A 20,647-nucleotide genomic window follows, 5' to 3' on the forward strand; every position below is an offset into this window, starting at 1 on the left:
TTAAACAGGATGCCATTTGTACCATAATAGAACGTCACGGACATACTCACGCATCCCTTAACTACGGGAGAAGATCCAAGAACATTACCTTTAGTGACTACTTTTGCCCTGAAGAAGTCCCAAGAGGACGAAACGCGTCGGCTGTAGTTCCTGTGTATACCTTACATTTTCAACTGAATTTTCAAGAATACAAGTAATAGCTGATGTGATCATTTCTGTTGACCTTATCTAAGTTAACAGTCTCTGAAAACATTGAAGTGGTGCACCTTGACCTTTTTCAAATCCTTGCACACTATATTTTGTTGATCTTTTTTCAGTTTATTAACCAGAGCCCAGTATTCTAGTTCTTTGGAAGTTTTGATTCTCTTTTGATGTTTGACTTGATGATACAGAGTCTTGAGGTCTGCTGTAACAACCTCGTGAAAAGCGTCTATAGCATCTTTTGTCATGGTAGGAATGAAGTTGGAGGCTGGTTTGAATGGGCTAGCGCCTGCTCCAATTTGGTAAATAGCCGCATCTCTTAGCTCTTGTTGTGTGGAAACATTGATGTTATCTTCAGTGCTATTGGAAGGGTCACCCAATTGTTGTAGAGTGAGAAGCCCTCTTGTGTCCTGAGCCTCCAACATTATGGTGGGTGTATTGATGGTAGTACGTTCAACTTTGTTTAACCCTTCTTTTATGTTAAAGAACTTTCGCAATTTTAATTTTCGAATGTATCTGAACACATGGACTCTGGTGGAGGTATAATTAAAGTCTGTTATAGGACAATAGGTGAGACCTAAGCTTAGTAGCTGTTCCTCTGCAGTTGTCAATACCGTCGTTGATAGGTTGACAATGGTGTCATTTTTTGTCCCTATTGTTTTTTGTTTTTGCGCCAGAATTGCTTTTTCGTTTTGTTGCTGTTTTGCTTTATGTTTTTTCTGGCGTTGTTTGCGGTTCCTATTGGTTCTTGTCCTTTTTGATACTGCGTTTGCCGATTGTGTGAACGCAGACTTTGCAGGCGGGCGCTGACTAAAAAATCAACTTCTTCGCCTAAGTTGAGTACACGTTGTGATTCCGAGGTGCCTGACGCCCCCATGGGGTCCTCATCTGAGTACAGGCTGCTGGTCTTGCTGCTGTTGGATTCTGTCTCAATGGCCCCCGCTTCCATATCTTGCATTGTGCCACTGGTACCACCTTCTGTTGTTAATGTGGTGCCTGCAGGGGGAACTTTTTGATTGGTTTTCAGGCGCTTAGCATTGTCGAACTTGCGTGCAAATGTATAGATTTTACCATTCTCAAAATCGTCTTTGTCACGTGCAAATTTCCATGCTTTTCTCGTTTTTATTTTGTCCTCGTGTACTTTTAGGCGTTCTTGTATTTCCTTTTGTAACTTTGGTATTAATTCATTAGGCTCAAATTTTGTCAATTCCTCATTTAGACTCTCCATGTCTTTTAACAATTGCAGACGATCGATTTCCGCATATTTGATTAATATTTTAATCAATCTTGTTGAAGAGTCCAAGTTAGGTAACCCCCATTCCTTTAACATATCTGGGTGTGGTTGATCGTAGCTTGGTGCTAGAAGAATTCTTAGCCCCCGTGGGACCCGCCCTTCAGCTACATACATTGAAAGTGATTTATTTTCCCACCATTTTGTACATTCGTTTTTCATGCATTTCTCCATGCGCTTCATAATATTTGTTATTTGTGCCTCATTCGAGATGGGAGCTGACTGTGCACTTGATGAAGTCCCTGCAGTTGCTCCTTTTCTTGAAACATTCGGCAAATTTTGGAAAAGCTCCAATGAGGCCATTTCCCTTTCTTTCACAGTCTCGTCCGACATATCAGCTGCCTACGCTCTGCTGTATTACTTTGTATCACGGATTCTATATTTTCAAGCGCGAACCAGGTTGTGATAACGCGCTCTTTTAGCCAAAGTCCTCCCCACCGCCTGTTTTTGAGCGCCACACTCACCGCGTTTTTATTGCTTTTCCGACAAGTACGCCTCGGCTTTGCCGCTGTTTTCTCCCTTCGCGGTTAAAGCCCGTCTCGGCGTTTTTTGTTACAGCGTTTCCAACGCGGTGAAGAAAAAGAGGGTGTGGCGGTTGCAGGCAGGGTCCGTGGCGGAATTCTGTTACCATAGATAAACGAAGAGTCGGTTGAAAACCACGGACATCTTGAGGGGAGTGGATTCGTGGCGGAGGCATCCACCCTCCGCAATTTAAATCAGCAGAAAAAGGCCAAATCTGATTCACCAACGTTCTCAGCTCACAGAAAGACCAACGAATCCCAAAATGCTGGCAAAAGGTAGTTTATTCCGATAAAGTTAACAGCAGCGTGGCAGACGACGCGTTTCGGGCAGTTGCCCTTGTTCACATCAGAAATATTTCCCATAATGCCCTCCTTTTAACTTAATCCATGTGCACCATGTGATTAAAATGAAAATGAACAAAATACTGCAAGGTTAAAGTCACACAAAATTTGTCCGGGGCATCTTGCCTTTTCCTGCTCAATCTTCAATACATTATTTTCATTTCATGATTGACAACAGTCATTTGATATATATATTCTCGCTCCAAGGTTGTCCTCCTTCGAGTAGCACACGAGCAGCAGCTTGATATATGTGTAGGTGAGGACGGGGATCCGCTTGTAGATGCCGCTCCGTAATGGATCTGCCCGACGCGTTTCGAAGCTCCATATGCTTCTCTTCAGGGGCTTTAACGGAAGTAGTGTGCGCAACCGCTGACCCACTTCTCCGTATTCCATATGACACACCCACCAATGGGAGGCTCAAATGAGACTGTGTATTATGGGAAGTGTGCTGCGGAAAGCACACAAGCAAGTCCTGTATGGACCCCGCTAGTGGGCCCATCCTCGAATCCGTGTACGGCTGCTGTTTCACTTCCGTGACCCCAAAGGATTACGGGGTGGTGCAGTCAGGTAGTTATACCAGTAGATAGTTATAGTTATGACCTACTTTCCATAGGAAATCCACAACATTCTATTTGGAATACCTTTGGCGCCAGTGGACGAATTTTCATGAATTTCTCCAAGAAAATGGCCTGCCATGTTCCGCTCCGTCCCTGAAAGTTTGGGGGTGATTCATCAAGTGGGGGCTGAGAGAAAAGGGGGGTCCCAAAACATGTTTTCCCCATGCAATTTTCCATAGGGACCTTTAGCCAGGGCTACAGCCCGAACGGCTGAACAGAATTACACCAAATTTGGCAGAGAGGTAGAGTTTGGTTCGCAGATTGTGCTTTTTGTTAAATGGTGTAAATCCGTTCTGTAGTTTCTGAGAAAATTACAAGTAAAATATTAGCGATATCTAGAGACAGAGTTCTACACGAGGATGGAGATCTGTTCAATTACGAGCGTGAGCTGTATGCTGATTGGCTGTCAACTGTCTGTCAACACTCGAAACCTGGAAGTGTTGGTGACCATCTTGTGCCTCGGTAGCAGCGAGTCGCAAGAAAACAGTTGAAAAATAAGGAAAGGGGGCAGGGTAGGAAAATGTTGACCCTCTAGGCCTGCTGAGGGGGTCGGACATGAATCTTTAGGCCCCCCTAAACATTTTTTTAAATTTTTTAAATACCGCAGGGTACACGTATCGTACTTGTACGCGGTGGAATTATTCTTAATTAGCTTCCGGGGGGCCAAATCCCGGAGGCAATTTTTTTCTATAATGGGGGGTTGAAAGGTCTACCGAGCCCCGGGGAACGCCACCCCCGGGGTTTTATTTTGAAGTATGCGGGGAATTCACGGCCCCCCCACATGCTCCGGGGACCGCCACCTTCCAGGGGCAGTAATATTTAAAATTGGGGGGGTCCGTGACGGCACGGACCCCCCATCCGCAGGGACGATCATTTTTTGGGCTTTATATTGTTGGGAGGGGGTTGTGCGGCCTCCCTCCTGGAGCTCTTGATGGCCCTGGGGTCCGACACCTCCCAGGGCCGGCTTCTGCAGTGTCCCAGGGTACCTACCCCCGGGACACTGCTGTTTGCTATGGCAGGGCATGAGTGTTGCGGCTCCCACTATAGTACAGCAAACCGCTTTCCTATTTGAAAGAGAGAGCAAGTTAATATGCTGTCTTTTTTAAGTAGGAAAGCAGATTGCTTTTTGTTAGAGAGAGGAGCATATAAACTGGTCTCTCTGACAAAGCAATGCCGGCTTTCGAACGTCGCGGGGACCTGACTGGGACCACGGGGGATATTGGGGTTCCCCACAAGGTTCCAAATGTTATTTTTTAAGTCCCGGGGGATGGGGTCCCTTTGTAGCTCGCTAAACATTCGTCTGGCGACGTGCTCTAATTTACCAGAGCGTGCGGCCACTGCATTCTGGGAACGTAGGCGGGCACGGGAGTTGCTGCGAGTCTAGCAATGGGACGTTAAATCCTCTTATTCTTATCTCTGTGTCCGTGTGGTTATAATGGTACTTTTCCATCTATTTGACAATATTCCCAGAAGAGATGCTTCCTCTTAGAAAGTGAAAGTAGAATGATTAAAATGGGACTGAACTTTCAACAGTTGGAATAGGAGGTGTTATGAACCAATGAAATCTCTTCTTTTAATGTCTCATGGCTTTGCGTACGCTTACGAGGTGGGTTCGTATGACGTTCCAGCAAGATTTGTGTAATTGCTTTTAAAAGTAATATAAGATTGTTGAAAGTTTAAAAAAACTATTTTCAAAAGTATCCTTCATAATGTATTCTATTAGTATGTTCATTAAATACATAAATATATGTTTTTAAACAATTAAAAACATTCACGTCTTTCGCGTACAGGCGCAGTACGTGACGTCATACGTAAACTTTGATGCGATGCGTAACGTTGAAGCGTATTCGTAGCGTTTGCTGAGAATGATTAGCAGACAAACTATACGGAAACACCGCCTACGCCGGAACCACAGCCAAACTACAGAAAAGACTCCAACGCATCCAGAACGCCTCCGCCTGACTTATCCTGGACATCCCCCGACGCAGCCACATCTCCGGCCACCTGAAGGACCTGCACTGGCTCCCCGTCAGCAAGAGGATCACGTTCAGGCTCCTCACCCACGCACACAAGTCTCTCCACGACCTGGGCCCCAAGTACCTCAACGACCGCCTGACCATCTACACGCCCAGCCGCCAGCTACGTTCCACAAGCCTCGCCCTCGCCGCCGTACCACGCATCCGAAGAGCCACCACCGGTGGTAGATCCTTCTCCTACCTGGCTGCCAAGACTTGGAACTCCCTCCCTATCCATCTTCGGCTGACCCAGGACCATCTCGCCTTCAGGAGACAACTCAAGACCTGGCTGTTCGAGCAATAGCGGACCCCTTCCCCCAAGCGCCTTGAGACCCTGCCGGGTGAGTAGTGCGCTATACAAATGTTATGATTGATTGATTGATTGATTGGTGTGATCACTCTCTTACTGTCAAATCAGAGCACAAGGTGCGCAATGAGAATGGTTAGAAGTGGTCACTCATTGGAAATCTGATTCAGCTGTGTGGCTTATCCACGGTATCATAACGTTACTTTTTAGCCTGTTAAAGTTTAAGGTTTGTATGAACTACTATGCTATAGGCAGATAGGGATCTTTAGGGAGCGCTTATCTCCATGAAGGTTGGTTATTACCATTTATATATAGGTGCTTGAGGGAGGGAAAAGAAGTTTGTCAGAATGGCGAGGATTCCTCAATAGCACCAGATCACTCCTTACTTTGCGGACGCCTACAATTGCATGGCTCTTGTCATCAAGATTCGGCTAATTTGGCCTGAGTTTTGAAAGGCACTCCGACACCTGCTATCATAACAACGTTCAGTTTACTGGCAAACTGAAGTTATTTACTTTGAAATAATGCAGATTGTTGTGCGATGTTAGCTGGCATCGCTTACATGATTGCGGTAACTGAGCGTGTGGTTTGCTATAAAAAAGTTGTGTTTACTCCTCTGCATGGGAAGCTGGGTGTTTCTATCTGGCCGTCGTTTCCGACCTTGAAAGCAGAGTCAACCAAATGAGCTGTATAAGAGCGCTATTGTCTCAAAAAGAGGTCCCTCTTACATCTGCTAGAGAAACATTTGTCCTTCATGTATCAAACACCCGCATAGAAGTGCATGTTTTATTAAATACAGACGTGCCCCAGAATTTTAGGGAGTTAATTTTGACTATCTTTAATGCGTCCTCGAGTAGGGGGTTAGCTTACTTTTTTAAAGTTATAAGCAATAGCCTTGTGACTTCTGTAGAAACTATATTTGGTGTCTTGTCGGTGTTTTTTCATTCGATTTTTCCCAGCATCTTTGATGGATTGTCCTTAATGCGCACATTAGTTGACGGTGTGCTTGTATTAATTTGTTTACTTAAATATGGATGCACATCTTGCAGCAGACGAGATTATGTCCCTGTTGTTGCCAGTCCGCAACCGAATGCTTAGTTATTATGAACCGCTGCCTCTGGCTATATTGAGCGCAGCTTATGGATTATCGTTTCGATTCTCCATTCCTAACATACACTAATTCCTGTCAGATTTTCTTACTCTTACTAGGCCCGCCATTAACTAGAATAACTAGTGGTTCATTTCCTACACACCCTACACCAATAGTTTCAACATTTTTCTTTAAATCTAGAGGTAAATACAACACTTTAATCCTCTCAGTAAATCTGAAGGAGGCAATTTACCTGTTTTAGGCTCCATACGAACAATAGCTTGAAACGGGTGCCCACATTGATTGAGAATAGATTCATAAGTATTTAAATCTAACAGTTCTGGAGGAATAGTTACCAACTCAAGATTATTTTGGACAGCTCTAGCAGGCATTTAATTATCATCTAATTTATTGTAACAATATTTACAAACACCCTGATCAGAACCCAAATCAAAACAATTCTCTACCAACAAATACGTTGCAAATTCCTTCCACTTATCATTATTTTCTTTTTCACTTTTTAAATACAGATCAACAGTCCTAGTCTGATTTTTATAGTGGGTTCGCCAACAACAAATACAAGAATAATTTGGTCTTTCATCTGAAATCATCCTAAACTTTGTAACTTGTTCCTCAACATTTTTTGTAGTAGTATGTTGCACATCCTCTTAAACATTTTCTTCTATTAATGTCTCCGTTTCTAAATTCTCTTGTTCAGGGCCAAAGTAAAAAAAAAACAATTTTATCACAAACCTTCTTCACATCTGAAACTGACCCACGCAAAAGACCACTGTTCAACTCATTTAATTTTAGTGCTAAACTTTTTGCGTAATACAATCTTCTGACTAACGTCCGCATTTGAAAATGATGTACTGCTAACATCCTGAAATGATGAAAAACAGTAAGTAATATTTATTGCATATGGTTAATTAAAACCTTTACAAAATTGAATACAAAATAGTATACGAACTAGCCTTGGTTAAAATGCATTTGCGCTCTTTAAAAAACAAGTTCTTTTTTTTTTTTTTTTTTTTTTTTAAACAGTGTTACGTCATCTGCGGCCTAAGCCTCTCCTGACATGTCAGTCCTTCGGACTAAGTCCGCACCATTTAATCAGTTTTCTGGATTAGGATACTCGCCTTCTGTAAGAATTTGGAGGCCCTACAGGCCGTTTGCAACTGGAAACTGTTCAGTGCTAACATAACGGCGGGCCTGCATGTTCTGATTTGATGGAAACGGAATATCTGTAATAGATAGTAACGTCTCAGACTAGCCAATGATGGACAAATGCACAGGATGTGAATCAGTGTTTCTTCAGAACGGCCACATAGTCTGCAAAGCGATGTTGGCCATGTTTGCTTCCATGCTGGGGTCTGATCCTTTGTGATGTAAGTGCCCAGACAAATGCGTAGAAGCATTTGTTGTGTGGACGGTGTTATATAATTGACTAGGTATGGTTGTGGGGCACTTCTCTCATATGTGGCTAGCACCGTCCAGCCATGTTTTTTCTTTGCGAGGGCAGCTTTGTCGACAGTCCTGGATTTTTGTTTTGCTATACTGTTGACTATTTTTTTGAAGGCCGTGAAGGGGAGGTTTGTATTCCATGCCTCTCACATATTGAGTTGTGTTAGTGCGTCTTCCAAGAATGTTCTCCATACGTTTTTTGCATTTGATCTGTTATTAATTTCGCGCCAGCAATGGCCCATCAGTGTGTCCTCATTTGCTGCCCTTAATTTCCAGCACATTTTTAGTATCCCGGCTTGCCTAACTTGATGCTGGTTTGAAAGCCCAAATTCCAGGCGTATTTGTGCTTGTGATACAGACCTTGGTATGTAAAAGATGTATTTGAACTGATTTGACTGTTGTAAGTTCAAGAAGTTTGCATCTTTGCCTCTGAATAGCTCCGAACCGTACGTAAGGGAAGGTAGAAACTTTGCCTCAATCACTTTCAAGAGGTACAGGTTGGATGAGCATTTCAGTTTTGTTTTCAGTAACTTTAGAGCAAACCGTAGTTTATTTGACTGCGCTGTTCTATGCAGTTGGTGAGTTTTAAGTGACCAACTTGAATCGACCACTACCCCCAGATACTTGTACGAGTTACTTGACTCTATGGTATTGCCCGTGATGTGCCATTTAAAGGGTTGTCGCCCTTGCCGAGATGAAAAGCACACGATCTTTGTTTTATTGCAGTTAATTTGCAAGCCATTCGCTGAGATGTAATCATGCAGTCTTGTGATGGAGCGTTGAAGACCCAATGGGGTCTGGCTGCAAAGAACAATGTTGTCGGCATACTGTAGGCTCCTTATTTTGTATTGAGCTAGCTTTGGCGGGTCACTTTGTGTCTCCGCGATGCACTTGTCAAGGTCGGCGGTAAAGATGTTGAAAAGAGTTGGGGCTAATACGCATCCCTGCTTCAGGCCAATTAGGGTGGGGATTTTTTTTGTTGTTCTATCTCCATTGCCTAATTTGATCTTGACCCAGGTAGATGTGTATAATTCTATTATTGCTCGTAGTAGGTTCGGAGGAATGCCCCAATTGTCCATCTTTTGCCATAGAATCTCCCTTGGGACAGTGTCGAACGCCGCCTTCAGGTCTACGAAACAGGTGTACAATTTTGTAGACCTTTCCTTTGCTCTTTCGACAAGGAGATTTAGTGCTAGAAGATTACACGTGGTGTTGGTTCCGGGCCTAAACCCAGTCTGGGTAATAGGGAGGATATGTTTGGAACTAACCCACTCTTCCAGGTCTCTCAGGAGATTAGATGCATACATTTTTGCCTCAACATCAATTATTAATGTCTCAGTTTCTAAATTCTCTTGTTCAGGGCCGAAGTAAAAAAAAAAACAATTTTATCACAAACCTTCTTCACATCTGAAACTGACCCATGCAAAAGACCACTGTGCAACTCATTTAATTTTAGTGCTAAACTTTTTGCATAATACAATCTTCTGACTAACGTCCGCATTTGAGAATGATGTACTGCTAACATCCTGAAATGATGAAAAACACTTTGACATACTTCTCTAGAAAGACAAGCCAGAGAATGACCTTGCAAACCAGTATTTTTTCACACTCTGCAAGGGTCTAGTACTTGCAACATCTTAATCTTTTGTTTAACACTTTTTTCACTGTATTCTCGTAAGAAATTGCATAAAATATCAATATATTCTTGTTGTACACTACAAATACTACTACAATCCCAAGTGTACACTGGGGATTTAGGACGTCTCCCTAGAACTTCATCAGCTAACACTTCTTCTGCATTTCTGGGAACCATCTTCTCTTTCTGAATTGGACAACCATTTCTAACCTCATAAGCTGTACCACTGGTATCAACTGCATGCAATAAATCATTGGTCTGAAAATAACTCTTCATTAAAGAAAGGCTCTGAACTTGAACTGTGTTTTGTGTTTCCATTCACCCAAAAAAAATCTGAAAAATGAGTTCTGTTAATTACTCTTTTCCCCTTACTTTTGGCCTTAATTAAATGAATTAGTTTATCTAGTGATCAAATTCTATTTAAAACTAAAATGAAAAGTTTTCATTTTACTTCAAAAGCTTTTTTAACAATGGATTCAATATGCTTTTCTTTTTATATAATAGTGCTCTTTGTCTATATTTTTTCACCTCTTTCAGCAAGTTATGTACCACTCTAATATAATTTTTTTTGTTACGTATTTCTTTATACTAATTTTGTCTTCTTTTACCATATGTTGCATCTTTAGACTGTAAATGTACTTTTTTTCCTTTCTTGTTATTTTTAATATTTTTTCTGATTGAATGATTCTCACTTGTTTCCACATTCTGCACACTGTTTGTGGCCTTAGATAGTTTTTTAATAAATCCCTTAGTTGTCTTACCGGGAGATATTTTCTTTTTACCCACATGATGTTGGTCATCCAATACTTGTCGTTGAATTTTCATCAAATAATTGTCCTTTTTCGGTCCTTTACTCTTTCTTGATTTTTCAGGCATGATAACTTTATTTTAATGATGATAAACAATATCTGTAAAAAATAAACATAAATGAAAGTATTTTGATAAATATGTAAATTATACTTTCTATTAGTGTACAAACACATTCTATATAAAAAATTATTTAACCACTTTCTTTTCTCATCACTAATTGAAATTGTAGTTTAAGGTGTATACATAACTGTATAGGAATGCAAAGGGAGTAACAGGGTGTTTACAGCAGTCTATGGATACTGACTGGGGAATTGGAGCTCTGAATAACAATTGGGTACTTGGTTAAAGCACTACATGCATAGTGCATAGGAGTTTGAAGCAGACAATATCCTAAAGACTGACTCGCTGCATCACTACATAGATACTGACTGAATGATTAGAGTGGTATAAGAAGAGACACTGAGTGAATTTATAATTGCTTGACTTTTACTTCAGTGAATTGATTAGTACATGGCGCTAAAAGGGTCACTTTAGGATTGCAAGAGCAGTGACACGATGTTTGCTGGACTGTAGGAATCCTGACTGGGACATTCTAGGCTTGAAACACAAGTGTACATGTGGTTAGAACACTACATGCATAGTGCATAGGAGTTTGAAGGAGTCCATGTCCTAAAGCCTGGCTCACTGCATGAGTACATGGCTACTAACTGAATAATTAGACTAGTACAAGGACAGACACTGGGTGAATTTATAATTGATTGAGTTTTACTTCAGTGAATGGATTACTACATGGTGCTGAAAAGGTCACTAGAGGAATGCAAGGGAGTAAAAGGGTGTTAGCAGCAGTGTATGGATACTGACTGAAGAATTCTAGGCCTGAAACACAATTGTGTACTTGGTTAGAGCACTACATGCATAGCCATAAGAGTTTGAAGCAGTCCATGTCCTAAAGCCTGACTCGCTGCATGAGTACATGGATACTGACTGAATGATTAGAGTAGCATAAGAAGAGACACTCAGTGAATTTATAATTGGTTACTTTTTCCTTCAGTGAATGGATTAGTACATGGTGCAGAAAGGGTCACTATAGGCTTACAAGAGCAGTGACAGGGTGTTTGCTGGACTGTATGGATACTGACTGGAGAATTGTAGGTCTGAAAAACAAGTGTAAAGGTGGTTAGAGTACTACATGCATAGTGCATAGGAGTTTGAAGCAATCCATGTCCTAAAGCCTGGCTCACTGCATGAGTACATGACTACTAACTAAATAATTAGACTACTACAAGCACAGACATGGGTGAATTTATAATTGATTGAGTTTTCCTTCAGTGAATGGATTATTACATGGTGCTCAAAAAGTCACTAGAGGAGTACAAACGGAGTAAGAGGGTGTTTGCAGCAGTGTATGGGTACTGACTGGGGAATTGTAGGCCTGAAACACAATTGTGTACTGGGTTAAAGCACTACATGCATAGTGCATAGGAGTTTGAAGCAGTCCATGTCCTAAATCTTGGCTCACTGCATGAGTACATGGCTACTAACTGAATAATTAGACTGGTACAAGCACAGACACTGGGTACATTTATAATTGGTTGAGTTCTCCTTCAGTGAATAGATTAGTACATGGTGCTAAAAAGGTCACCAAAGGAGCACAAGGGGAGTAGCAGGGTGTTTGCAGCAGTGCATGGATACTGACTGGGGAATTCTAGGCCTGAAACACAATTATATACTTGGTTAGTGCACTACATGCATAGTGCATATGAGTTTGAAGCAGTCCATGTCCTAAAGCCTGACTCATTGCATGAGTACATGGATACTGACTGAATGATTAGAGTAGCATACAAAGTAAGACTCAGTGAATTTATAATTGCTTAAGTTTTCCTTCAGTGAATGGTTTTATACATTGTGCTGAAAGGATCACTATAGGATTGCAAGACCAGTGACAGGGTGTTTGCTCAAGTGTATGGATACTGAGTGGAGAAATGTAGGTCTGAAACACAACTGTGTACTTTGTTAGAGCACTATATGCATAGTGCATAGGAGTTTGAAGCAGTCCATGTCCTAAACCCTGACTCGCTGCATCACTTAATGGATACTGACTGAATGATTACAGTACTATAAGGAGCGACACAGAGTGAATTTTCAATTGGTTAAGTTTTCCTTCAGTGAATGAATTAGTACATGGTGCTGAAAGGGTCACTATAAGCTTGCAAGAGCAGTGACAGGGTGTTTGCTGGACTGTATGGATACTGACTGAAAAATTGTAGGCCTGAAAAACAAATGTAAAGGTGGTTAGAGCACTACATGCATAGTGCATAGGAGTTTGAAGCAGTCCATGTTCTAAAGCCTGCCTCACTGCATGAGTACATGACTACTAACTGAATAATTAGACTACTACAAGCACAGACACTGGGTGAATTCATAATTGGTTGAGTTTTCCTTCAGTGAATGGATTAGTACATGGTGTTGAAAAGGTCACTAGAGGAGCACAAGGGGAGTAACAGGGTGGTTTCCGCGGTGTATGGATACTAACTGGGGAATTCTAGGCCTGTAACACATTTGTGCACTTGGTAGAGCACTACATGCATAGTACATAAGAGGTTGAAGTAGTCCATGTCCTAAAGCCTGACTCGCTGCATGAGCAAATGGATACTGACTGAATGATTAGAGTAGCATAAGGAGAGACACTCAGTGAATTCATAATTGCTTAAGTTTTCCTTCAGTGAATGGAATAATACATGGTGCTGAAAGGGTCAGTAGAGAAGTGCAAAGGGAGTAACAGGGTGTTTGGTGGACTGTATGGATACTGACTGGGGAAATGTACGCCTGAAACACAAGTGAGAAGGTGGTTAGGACACTACATGCATAGTGCATAGGAGTTTGAAGCAGTACATGTGCTAAGGCCCAGAATCACTGCCTGAGCACTTGAATAATGATTGAATGATTACAGCAGTATCAGTAAACATAAAGTTACCAAATGCTTCTCTCACAATGCTTCACAAATGTTCACACACTCACAGTGTGATTCTAGACAAGCAACACTATTCACTAGTCTAAAAGAGTTAGGTTGACTGCACACATTTCACATATTTTGTTACTGCACTTTAGAGAAGAAGCCTGACACATTTTCTAATACATAAACAATGACCGCTTTCAAATTCTACCAAAACTTGCCAACAGGATAGGTTTTTAACCAGTTATATATCTGTAAACACATGAAGTACCTAAAGGTTTGTCTCACAACGGTTCCCAAATGTACACAGACTTTCAGTGTGATTCTAGACAAGCAAGACTATCCCAAAAGTAAGGTGTCTACACACATTCCACATATTTCAGTACTGCATTTTAGTGTCAAAGCCTAACTCATTTTGCAAATACATAAGCAAATCTATTTTCTAATTCTACCAAAACTTGACAACAAGATAGGTTTTTAAGCAGTTATGTGTCTGCAAAAACATGAACCACCCAAATGCTTCTCTCACAATGTTTCCAAATGTACAGTTTGATTCTAGACAAATAACAGTATCCCTTGGACTTTACCAAAAAACCTTTACTAGTCTGGAGCAGGTGAGATGACTGCACACATTCCACATATTTTAGAACTCCACTTTACTGTGGAAGACTAACTCATTAGCAAATACATACGCAATGACTGGTTTCTAATTCTACCAAAACTTGACAACAGGATTGATTTGTAAGCAGTTATATGTCTTCAAAATCATGAAGTACCCAAATCCTTCTGTCAAAACGGTTCCCAAATACACACAGACTCACAGTGTGATTCTAGACAAGCAACAGTATCCCTTGGACTTTACCAAAAAACATTTACTAGTCTGTAAGAGGAAAGATGACTACACACATTCCACATATTTTAGAACTGCACTTTTCTGTGGAAGCCTAACTTATTTTGAAAATACATAAGTAATGATTGGTTTCACATTCTACCAAAACTTATCAACAGGATAGGTTTTTAAACAGTTATGTGTCTGCAAACACATGAAGTACCCAAATGCTTATCTCACAATGGTTCCCAAATGCACACAGACTCACTGTGTAATTCTAGACAAACAAAACTATCACTTGGACTTTATCAAAACACATTTACTAGTTTGGTAGAGATAAAGTGGCTATACACATTCCACATATTTTAGAACTGCAGTTTACTGTGGAAGCCTTACTCATTTTGCAAATACATAAACAATGACTGACTTCTACTGCTACTAAAACTTTACATCATTACAAGTTTTAAAGCAGTTAGCTGTCAACAAACACATGAAGTTACCAAATGCTTCGCTCACAGTGATTCCCAAATGAACACAGTCTCATTAAGTGATTCTAGACAAGCAAGACTACTCCCTGGACTTTACCCGGAGAAACACAATAATCTTATTAAAAACAAACACACCACATACAACCCCTCACAAATTAATAACTCACCTTTCGAATTGATTGTATATTAAGAAGTATGTCAGTCACACACCAGATTTTCTTATACAGAATCTCTGTACTGTACTGCTCTTATGAAAACGAAAAAATGGCAAGATTGCCTTCTCATTCTGCACACATATACATGTAAAAATCAAATCACATTGCTGCCCACATTAATTCAAAAGCTAACACATATTTCTATTGGTTACACATTTCAACCCTTTTCAATTGACATAAGTGTGAACCCTACCCTCAATCTGCTTACTGCCTGTTACCATGGTAATCGTTCATGGAACACTCAACGGAGCACACAGGTCACAAGTTCAGCACACAATGTTTCTAATCCAAACAGCAAATGTGCTTGACTTTTCAAAATATCACCTTATCCCATGTAATGTTCCTTTCAAACAGTTTTTCTTAACCAATAAAAAAACATGCTTTTGAAAATCAGAAACATGCAGCTTACTTTTCAGTCTAGAATGTTGTTAAACAGCCAATTATTTGTTTTATTTATTCAAAACTGCATCTTATCCACCATTTTAGAAAAATCTCACTTCTCAAACTGCCATTTCACGTACAGACACCTTCTGAGTGCATCCAGACCTCCCTTTATGATGCTTAGAGTGTGGATTGTGGGACACAGATATATTTTCTTGAGCCAAAGGTATGCAGAAAATAGAGGCATCGACAAAGACCTAGCTTTGCCAAATGTAGACATTAAATGGATTGGACAGAGAGGGTTAACGTGGCACCAATTGATGCAGTTGGTTAAATCCTTTTTGCAACTCCAACACCCTGACCTCATAATTGTGCACTGTGGTGGCAATGACCTAGGCACTTATACTGGGGTAGGTCTGGAAATGCTTATGAAGGACACCTTTAGAAAATTGATGTCACTTTTTCCCCAAACTGCCTTTGTCTATTGTAACATATGCCAAAGGCAGAAATGGAACTGGTCCAATCAATTTTGTCCACAGATTGAGAAAGCTAGGACACATGTTAATAAATCTGTTTCTGCTTTTCTCTGAGATTATAGGATGGGGTCCATTTACCACAATAATCTGCATTTTAATATGGATGGCATCTATAGGAGAGATGGTGTACATTTTAAAGATGAGGGTAACAGAGTCTTTCTCATCAACTTTAGACTCTGCATAGGTACTACTTGTAGGTGCCAAAATCTCTCAATAAACACTCTTTTTAGAGCCACACAAGATCTAAACACATAAGCTTGATGTATATCTGAAAAATATTACTTTTTTTTGCTTGGAGTCGCACACTCAACGCGAGAGGAGTCGTGCACCCAACGTGTAGAAGTCGTGTACCCAACGTACTGGAGTTGCGCACCCTACATGTTAGGAGTCGTGCATCCAATGCGTGCACACCAGGGGTCCACGAAGAGCCCTGTGCTGGGTGCGCAACTCCTAGTTTTCCCGTAAAAAAAAAATAGCAACTTTTATTCTCCTCGGAGACCCCATCCCCCAGGGCTTACATACAACGTTGGACACTGTTGCCCCAATGGTCCCAGCCGGCTCCATGTGTCCTTCAGGAGCCGGCATTGCTTTTCCACATGGGGAGCTGCCAACAAGCACTTCCCCGTGTGGAAAAGCAATTTGGTTTGGATTTTGAAAGAGAGAGCAGGTTTCCCTGCTCTCTCTTTCAAAATCCAAACCAAATTTGCTATAGGAGAGCGGGAGCCACAAGTCTTCCGCCCTCTCATAGCAAATAGCAGTGTCCCCGAGACAGTGCAGGTTCGGGCCCTGGTTGGTGGCGGTCCCCAGTGCTCTCAACGGCTCCAGGAGGGGGACCACGTGGCCCCCCTCCCACAATACAAAAAGCACCGGGGTGGTGGTACCCAGGGCTTGGGGGGCCTTTAAGCCCCCACCCACTTTTTACAAAGCCCTGGGGGGTGGCGATTCCCGGGGCTAGGGGACCCATCTGAGCCCCCCTAAAACTTAATATTTTTCTCCCAGGGGCTAATTATTAATCCAGCGCTTTGTTTTATAATTTTTTTTACGGCAGGATCTGCGCACTCTGTGCAGATTTTTCCATTTTTTAAAAAAAAGAAAACATTTTTTGGTTCCCTGGGGGTCCTTGTGGAACCCCCTAAGCATGTCTAGAGGGTCAGGATATTTTTACCCTGCCCTGTTTATACATTTTGCACACTGGTTCCACTGATTTCATCAGCCTTGCTTCTACCGAGGCACAAAATGGCTGCCAACACTTCCTGGTTTGGAGTGTTGACAGACAGTTGACAGCCAATTAGCATGCAGCTCGTGATCGTGATGGTGCGCTTAGGGTGCGCTCAAGATGTACGGATCTACAGCGGCCATGGATATATATGTGATTTTAATTGTGATTTTCTCAGGTACTACTAAACAGATTTACACCATTTAAGCAAAAGCCACGACTCTGAACCAAGGTCTACCTCTTTGCCAAATTTGGTGCAATTCCGTTCAGCAGTTCGGGCTGTAGCCCCGGCTAAAGGTTCCTATGGGAAATTGCATGGGGAAAACACGTTTTGGGACCCCACTTTTTTCTCAGCCCCCACTTGATCAATCACCCGGAGACTTTCAGGATAGGAGCAGACCGAAGCACCCCACCTGTTTTGAAAATTTTGCGAAGATTCGTCGACCGGCGCCAAAGTTATTCCAAATAGAATGTTGCAGATGCAGATTTCATATGGAAACTAGGTCCTAACTATAACTACCTACTGGCGACCGCCAGTAGGTAATATATATATATATATATATTACCCATGCAATTTTCCATAGGGACCTTAGCCAGGGTTACAGCGCGAACGGCTGAACGGAATTACACCAAATTTGGCAGAGAGGTAGAGTTTGGTTTGCAGATTGTGCTTTTTGTTAAATGGTGTAAATCCGTTCAGTAGTTCCTGATAAAATCAAAGTGATAACTAGAGACGAAGTACTGTAAGCGTACGGAAATCCATATCATTACGATCACGAGCTGCATGTTGATTGGATGTCAGCTGTCTGTCAACACTCCAACACTACACGGTTCTACCGAGCCTTCTTGTGCCTCGATAGAACCGTGTCATAAGAAAACAGTAAAACAAAGTTCAAAAATAAGGAAAGGGTGCGGGGTAGAAACATCCTGATCCTCGAGGCCTGCTCAGGGGGTCCCACATGGATCGTTAGGGCCCAATTTTTTTTTCAAATCGCGTGGTACTCGTATAGTACATGTTTTGGGGAAAAAAAGACCGCTTTTTTGTTAATTAGCCCCCGTGGGGTCAAATATCGGGGGCAATTTTTTTTAAATAATGGGGGGCCCAGAGGAGTCCCCCTGCTCTGGGGATCGCCATCCCTCTGGGCTTTAACTATATGTATGCCGGGGGGCTCATGGCCCCCCCGGAGCCCCGGGGATTCTCCAGTCCGTGGGGCCTCTTTTAATTTAAAAAAACTGTGTGGAGGGTTTCAAGCCCCCCACATGCCTCGGGGACCACCACCCCCCCGGGGATCCAATATAGAAAATAGGGGGACGGACCACCCAGCCCCGGGGACTACCATACCTCGGGGCTTTTGAATGTTGGGAGGGGAGCTGTGCGGCTCCCTTCCTGGAGCCTTTGATGCCCTGGGGACCCCCACTTTTCAGGGCCGGCTTCGGCCGTGTCCCAGGGTGCCTACAGTGCCGCCTTCTGCAGTGACCAGGGTGACAAAAAGCAATGCCGGCTCCTGAAGGAAGCGTGGAGCCGGCTGGGACCCTGGGGGTTTTGGGGCTCATAAAAAAACAGTTCTTTTCAGAACTAACTTTACTGGTAAAAAAAAGAGCTATATTTTTATGATAGTATGTAAAACTTTCCGTGTTTTTTTTTCTGCACCAGTTGTACTCTCTACGCATGCGCAGCCTCGTTTCCAAGCCCACGCTTCTTTCTTTTTCTTCAAGTTCGCCAAGCAAACCTCTCCTCATTTCAGGTATTACATTTTCCGCTTTCTTCTGCCGGGTCGTGTGCCTCATCCGCTGCTATACTTTTGTAATATATTAATAATCATATTCAATCTATATTTATTTGATATCTATTACTCCGTCCTCTGCCATTTTAGTAGTTTTCCTCCATTATTTTTATTATACCTGCTACTTTCAATTTACCCCCCGCCAATCTTCTCTATATCTTCTCTATGATTCATGAGATTTCCTGCCACAGACAATGGTGTTTGTCCTTGGTTTCCGATCTTATCAGACTTGGTCACACGCATACCTAAAATCTAATTTGAAGCACGTAAGACACAGCCAATGCAACGCTTGACCGTCACCACAAAGCCATTACCGTGCTTATGCCTTTATCATGCGTGTTGAATGTATAGTAGGTGTAAAAGCATGCGTGCTAAAGGCATGAGTGGTAAAGCCATATGCGTGCTAATGAATTTGTGGTGACGGTCACGCGTGGTTATGACCGTGTTGTAATGGCTGTTTCTCCCCAGGACACTGCAGCAAACTGGTCTGGGTATGGCGGACTGCAGGGCATCAGGCGGTGGGCCACGCAGCCTCCCTCACACAATATAGAAATCTCCGGGGGTGGTCGTTTTCGTGGTTTGAGGGGCGTCATTGAGGCCCACACAGTTAATTTTGTAGGGGGGTAGGTTTGCACGCGAAAACGTCGCAAGAGGTTTGTAAATGTGGTACACATTGTTTTGTTTTACTTTGATTTCCTTTCTATTTTGTAGTCCATCGAGAGAAAATATAACTTATTGTACAGCCAGTACTTTTCAACCCTACTGTCAAAAATTTTACTATAGTACTTCAAATTATAAATATTATTTTTGTTGTGGACCGTCCCCTCCCCCACCATTAAAAAAAAGTATATCTTTTTTTATTAACTTTTATTAAAACAACAATAACTGTAAACGTAACGTAATGATAATATAATAAACAACTAGAAAAATAACTTTAATAAAACAGTATTATAAACAAATTGTGATGTGGACTCCAAAAGACGTTGGGTAGGTAATCTGCAAAACAAAAAAGAGTTTAAAGTTATGTAGATGTGACTAAATAAGGTGAAGCATTACAAGTGAAGGTAACACTACGATTTTACGTGTGCAGTTTGCCTAGTACATTTCACTTCTGTTGCAGTCCCGCGTTCAGGTGGTGTCTTTATGGAAGTGTGTGGTGATCTGTACTGCTGTGATGTCACCCATTGGATTCCTATGTACTTAACATTCCTCCCCAGTGTTCCCTGTTTTGGCAGTTGCAGCTGCTCTGTCTTTCCCTCAAGCTGGACGGCTCTTTTCTCCTGAATAAATCTCCATCAACTTATTCCTGCTTCCGCCTCATCTTTACATTGGCGACAGAGGATGGGATGCGGTTCTTCAGCTGCTGTTTCAAAACAACTTCATTAAGGAAAACGTTTTGAAATTCAGGATTTTTTTTTTCTCTTCCTTCGATCTTCACGGCCATGTGAGTACATTTCCTAATCATTCTTTCTGCAAGAGCCGTCGCAGCCTCTGAACTCCTTTCATTTCCATTGGCCCTGCTACATTTTCTGCCAATTGAACTCATTTGCGCGTTTCCTAACGGCGCTTCACCCGGCTTTGTACAATCTACTTTGCTTTCTGCGCTTTCTGCGCCAGCCCGCACTGCTTCCACCTGACTCCCGCAAGACTTTCCTGCCACGTTTTGCCATGATTTAAAGACTTTCCTACCTCTACCTTCGTCTTTTCCACGCTGTGTGCTCTCCCTCCGTTTGTTCTTCCTCCCTCGGGCTGCGCCTCCAAATGATGACGTAGTAGAATCCTCTCACCGAACGTCGTCAAGCAATCCAGCGTCTTCACGCAGCACGCATTCTTGTCACCATGGAAACTTAGACGCTCTTCCTGCTTGTCAGTCACTGCTGGTCTTCGACGCTCCACGTCCTCACGTCATAAAGCCTTCCATTTCTGCATTCCAGTTTTCATTGTCTTTGCC

The sequence above is a fragment of the Lissotriton vulgaris genome, chromosome 3_1 (assembly GCF_964263255.1).
Source record: "Lissotriton vulgaris chromosome 3_1, aLisVul1.2, whole genome shotgun sequence".
In the NCBI taxonomy this organism is placed as follows: domain Eukaryota; kingdom Metazoa; phylum Chordata; class Amphibia; order Caudata; family Salamandridae; genus Lissotriton; species Lissotriton vulgaris.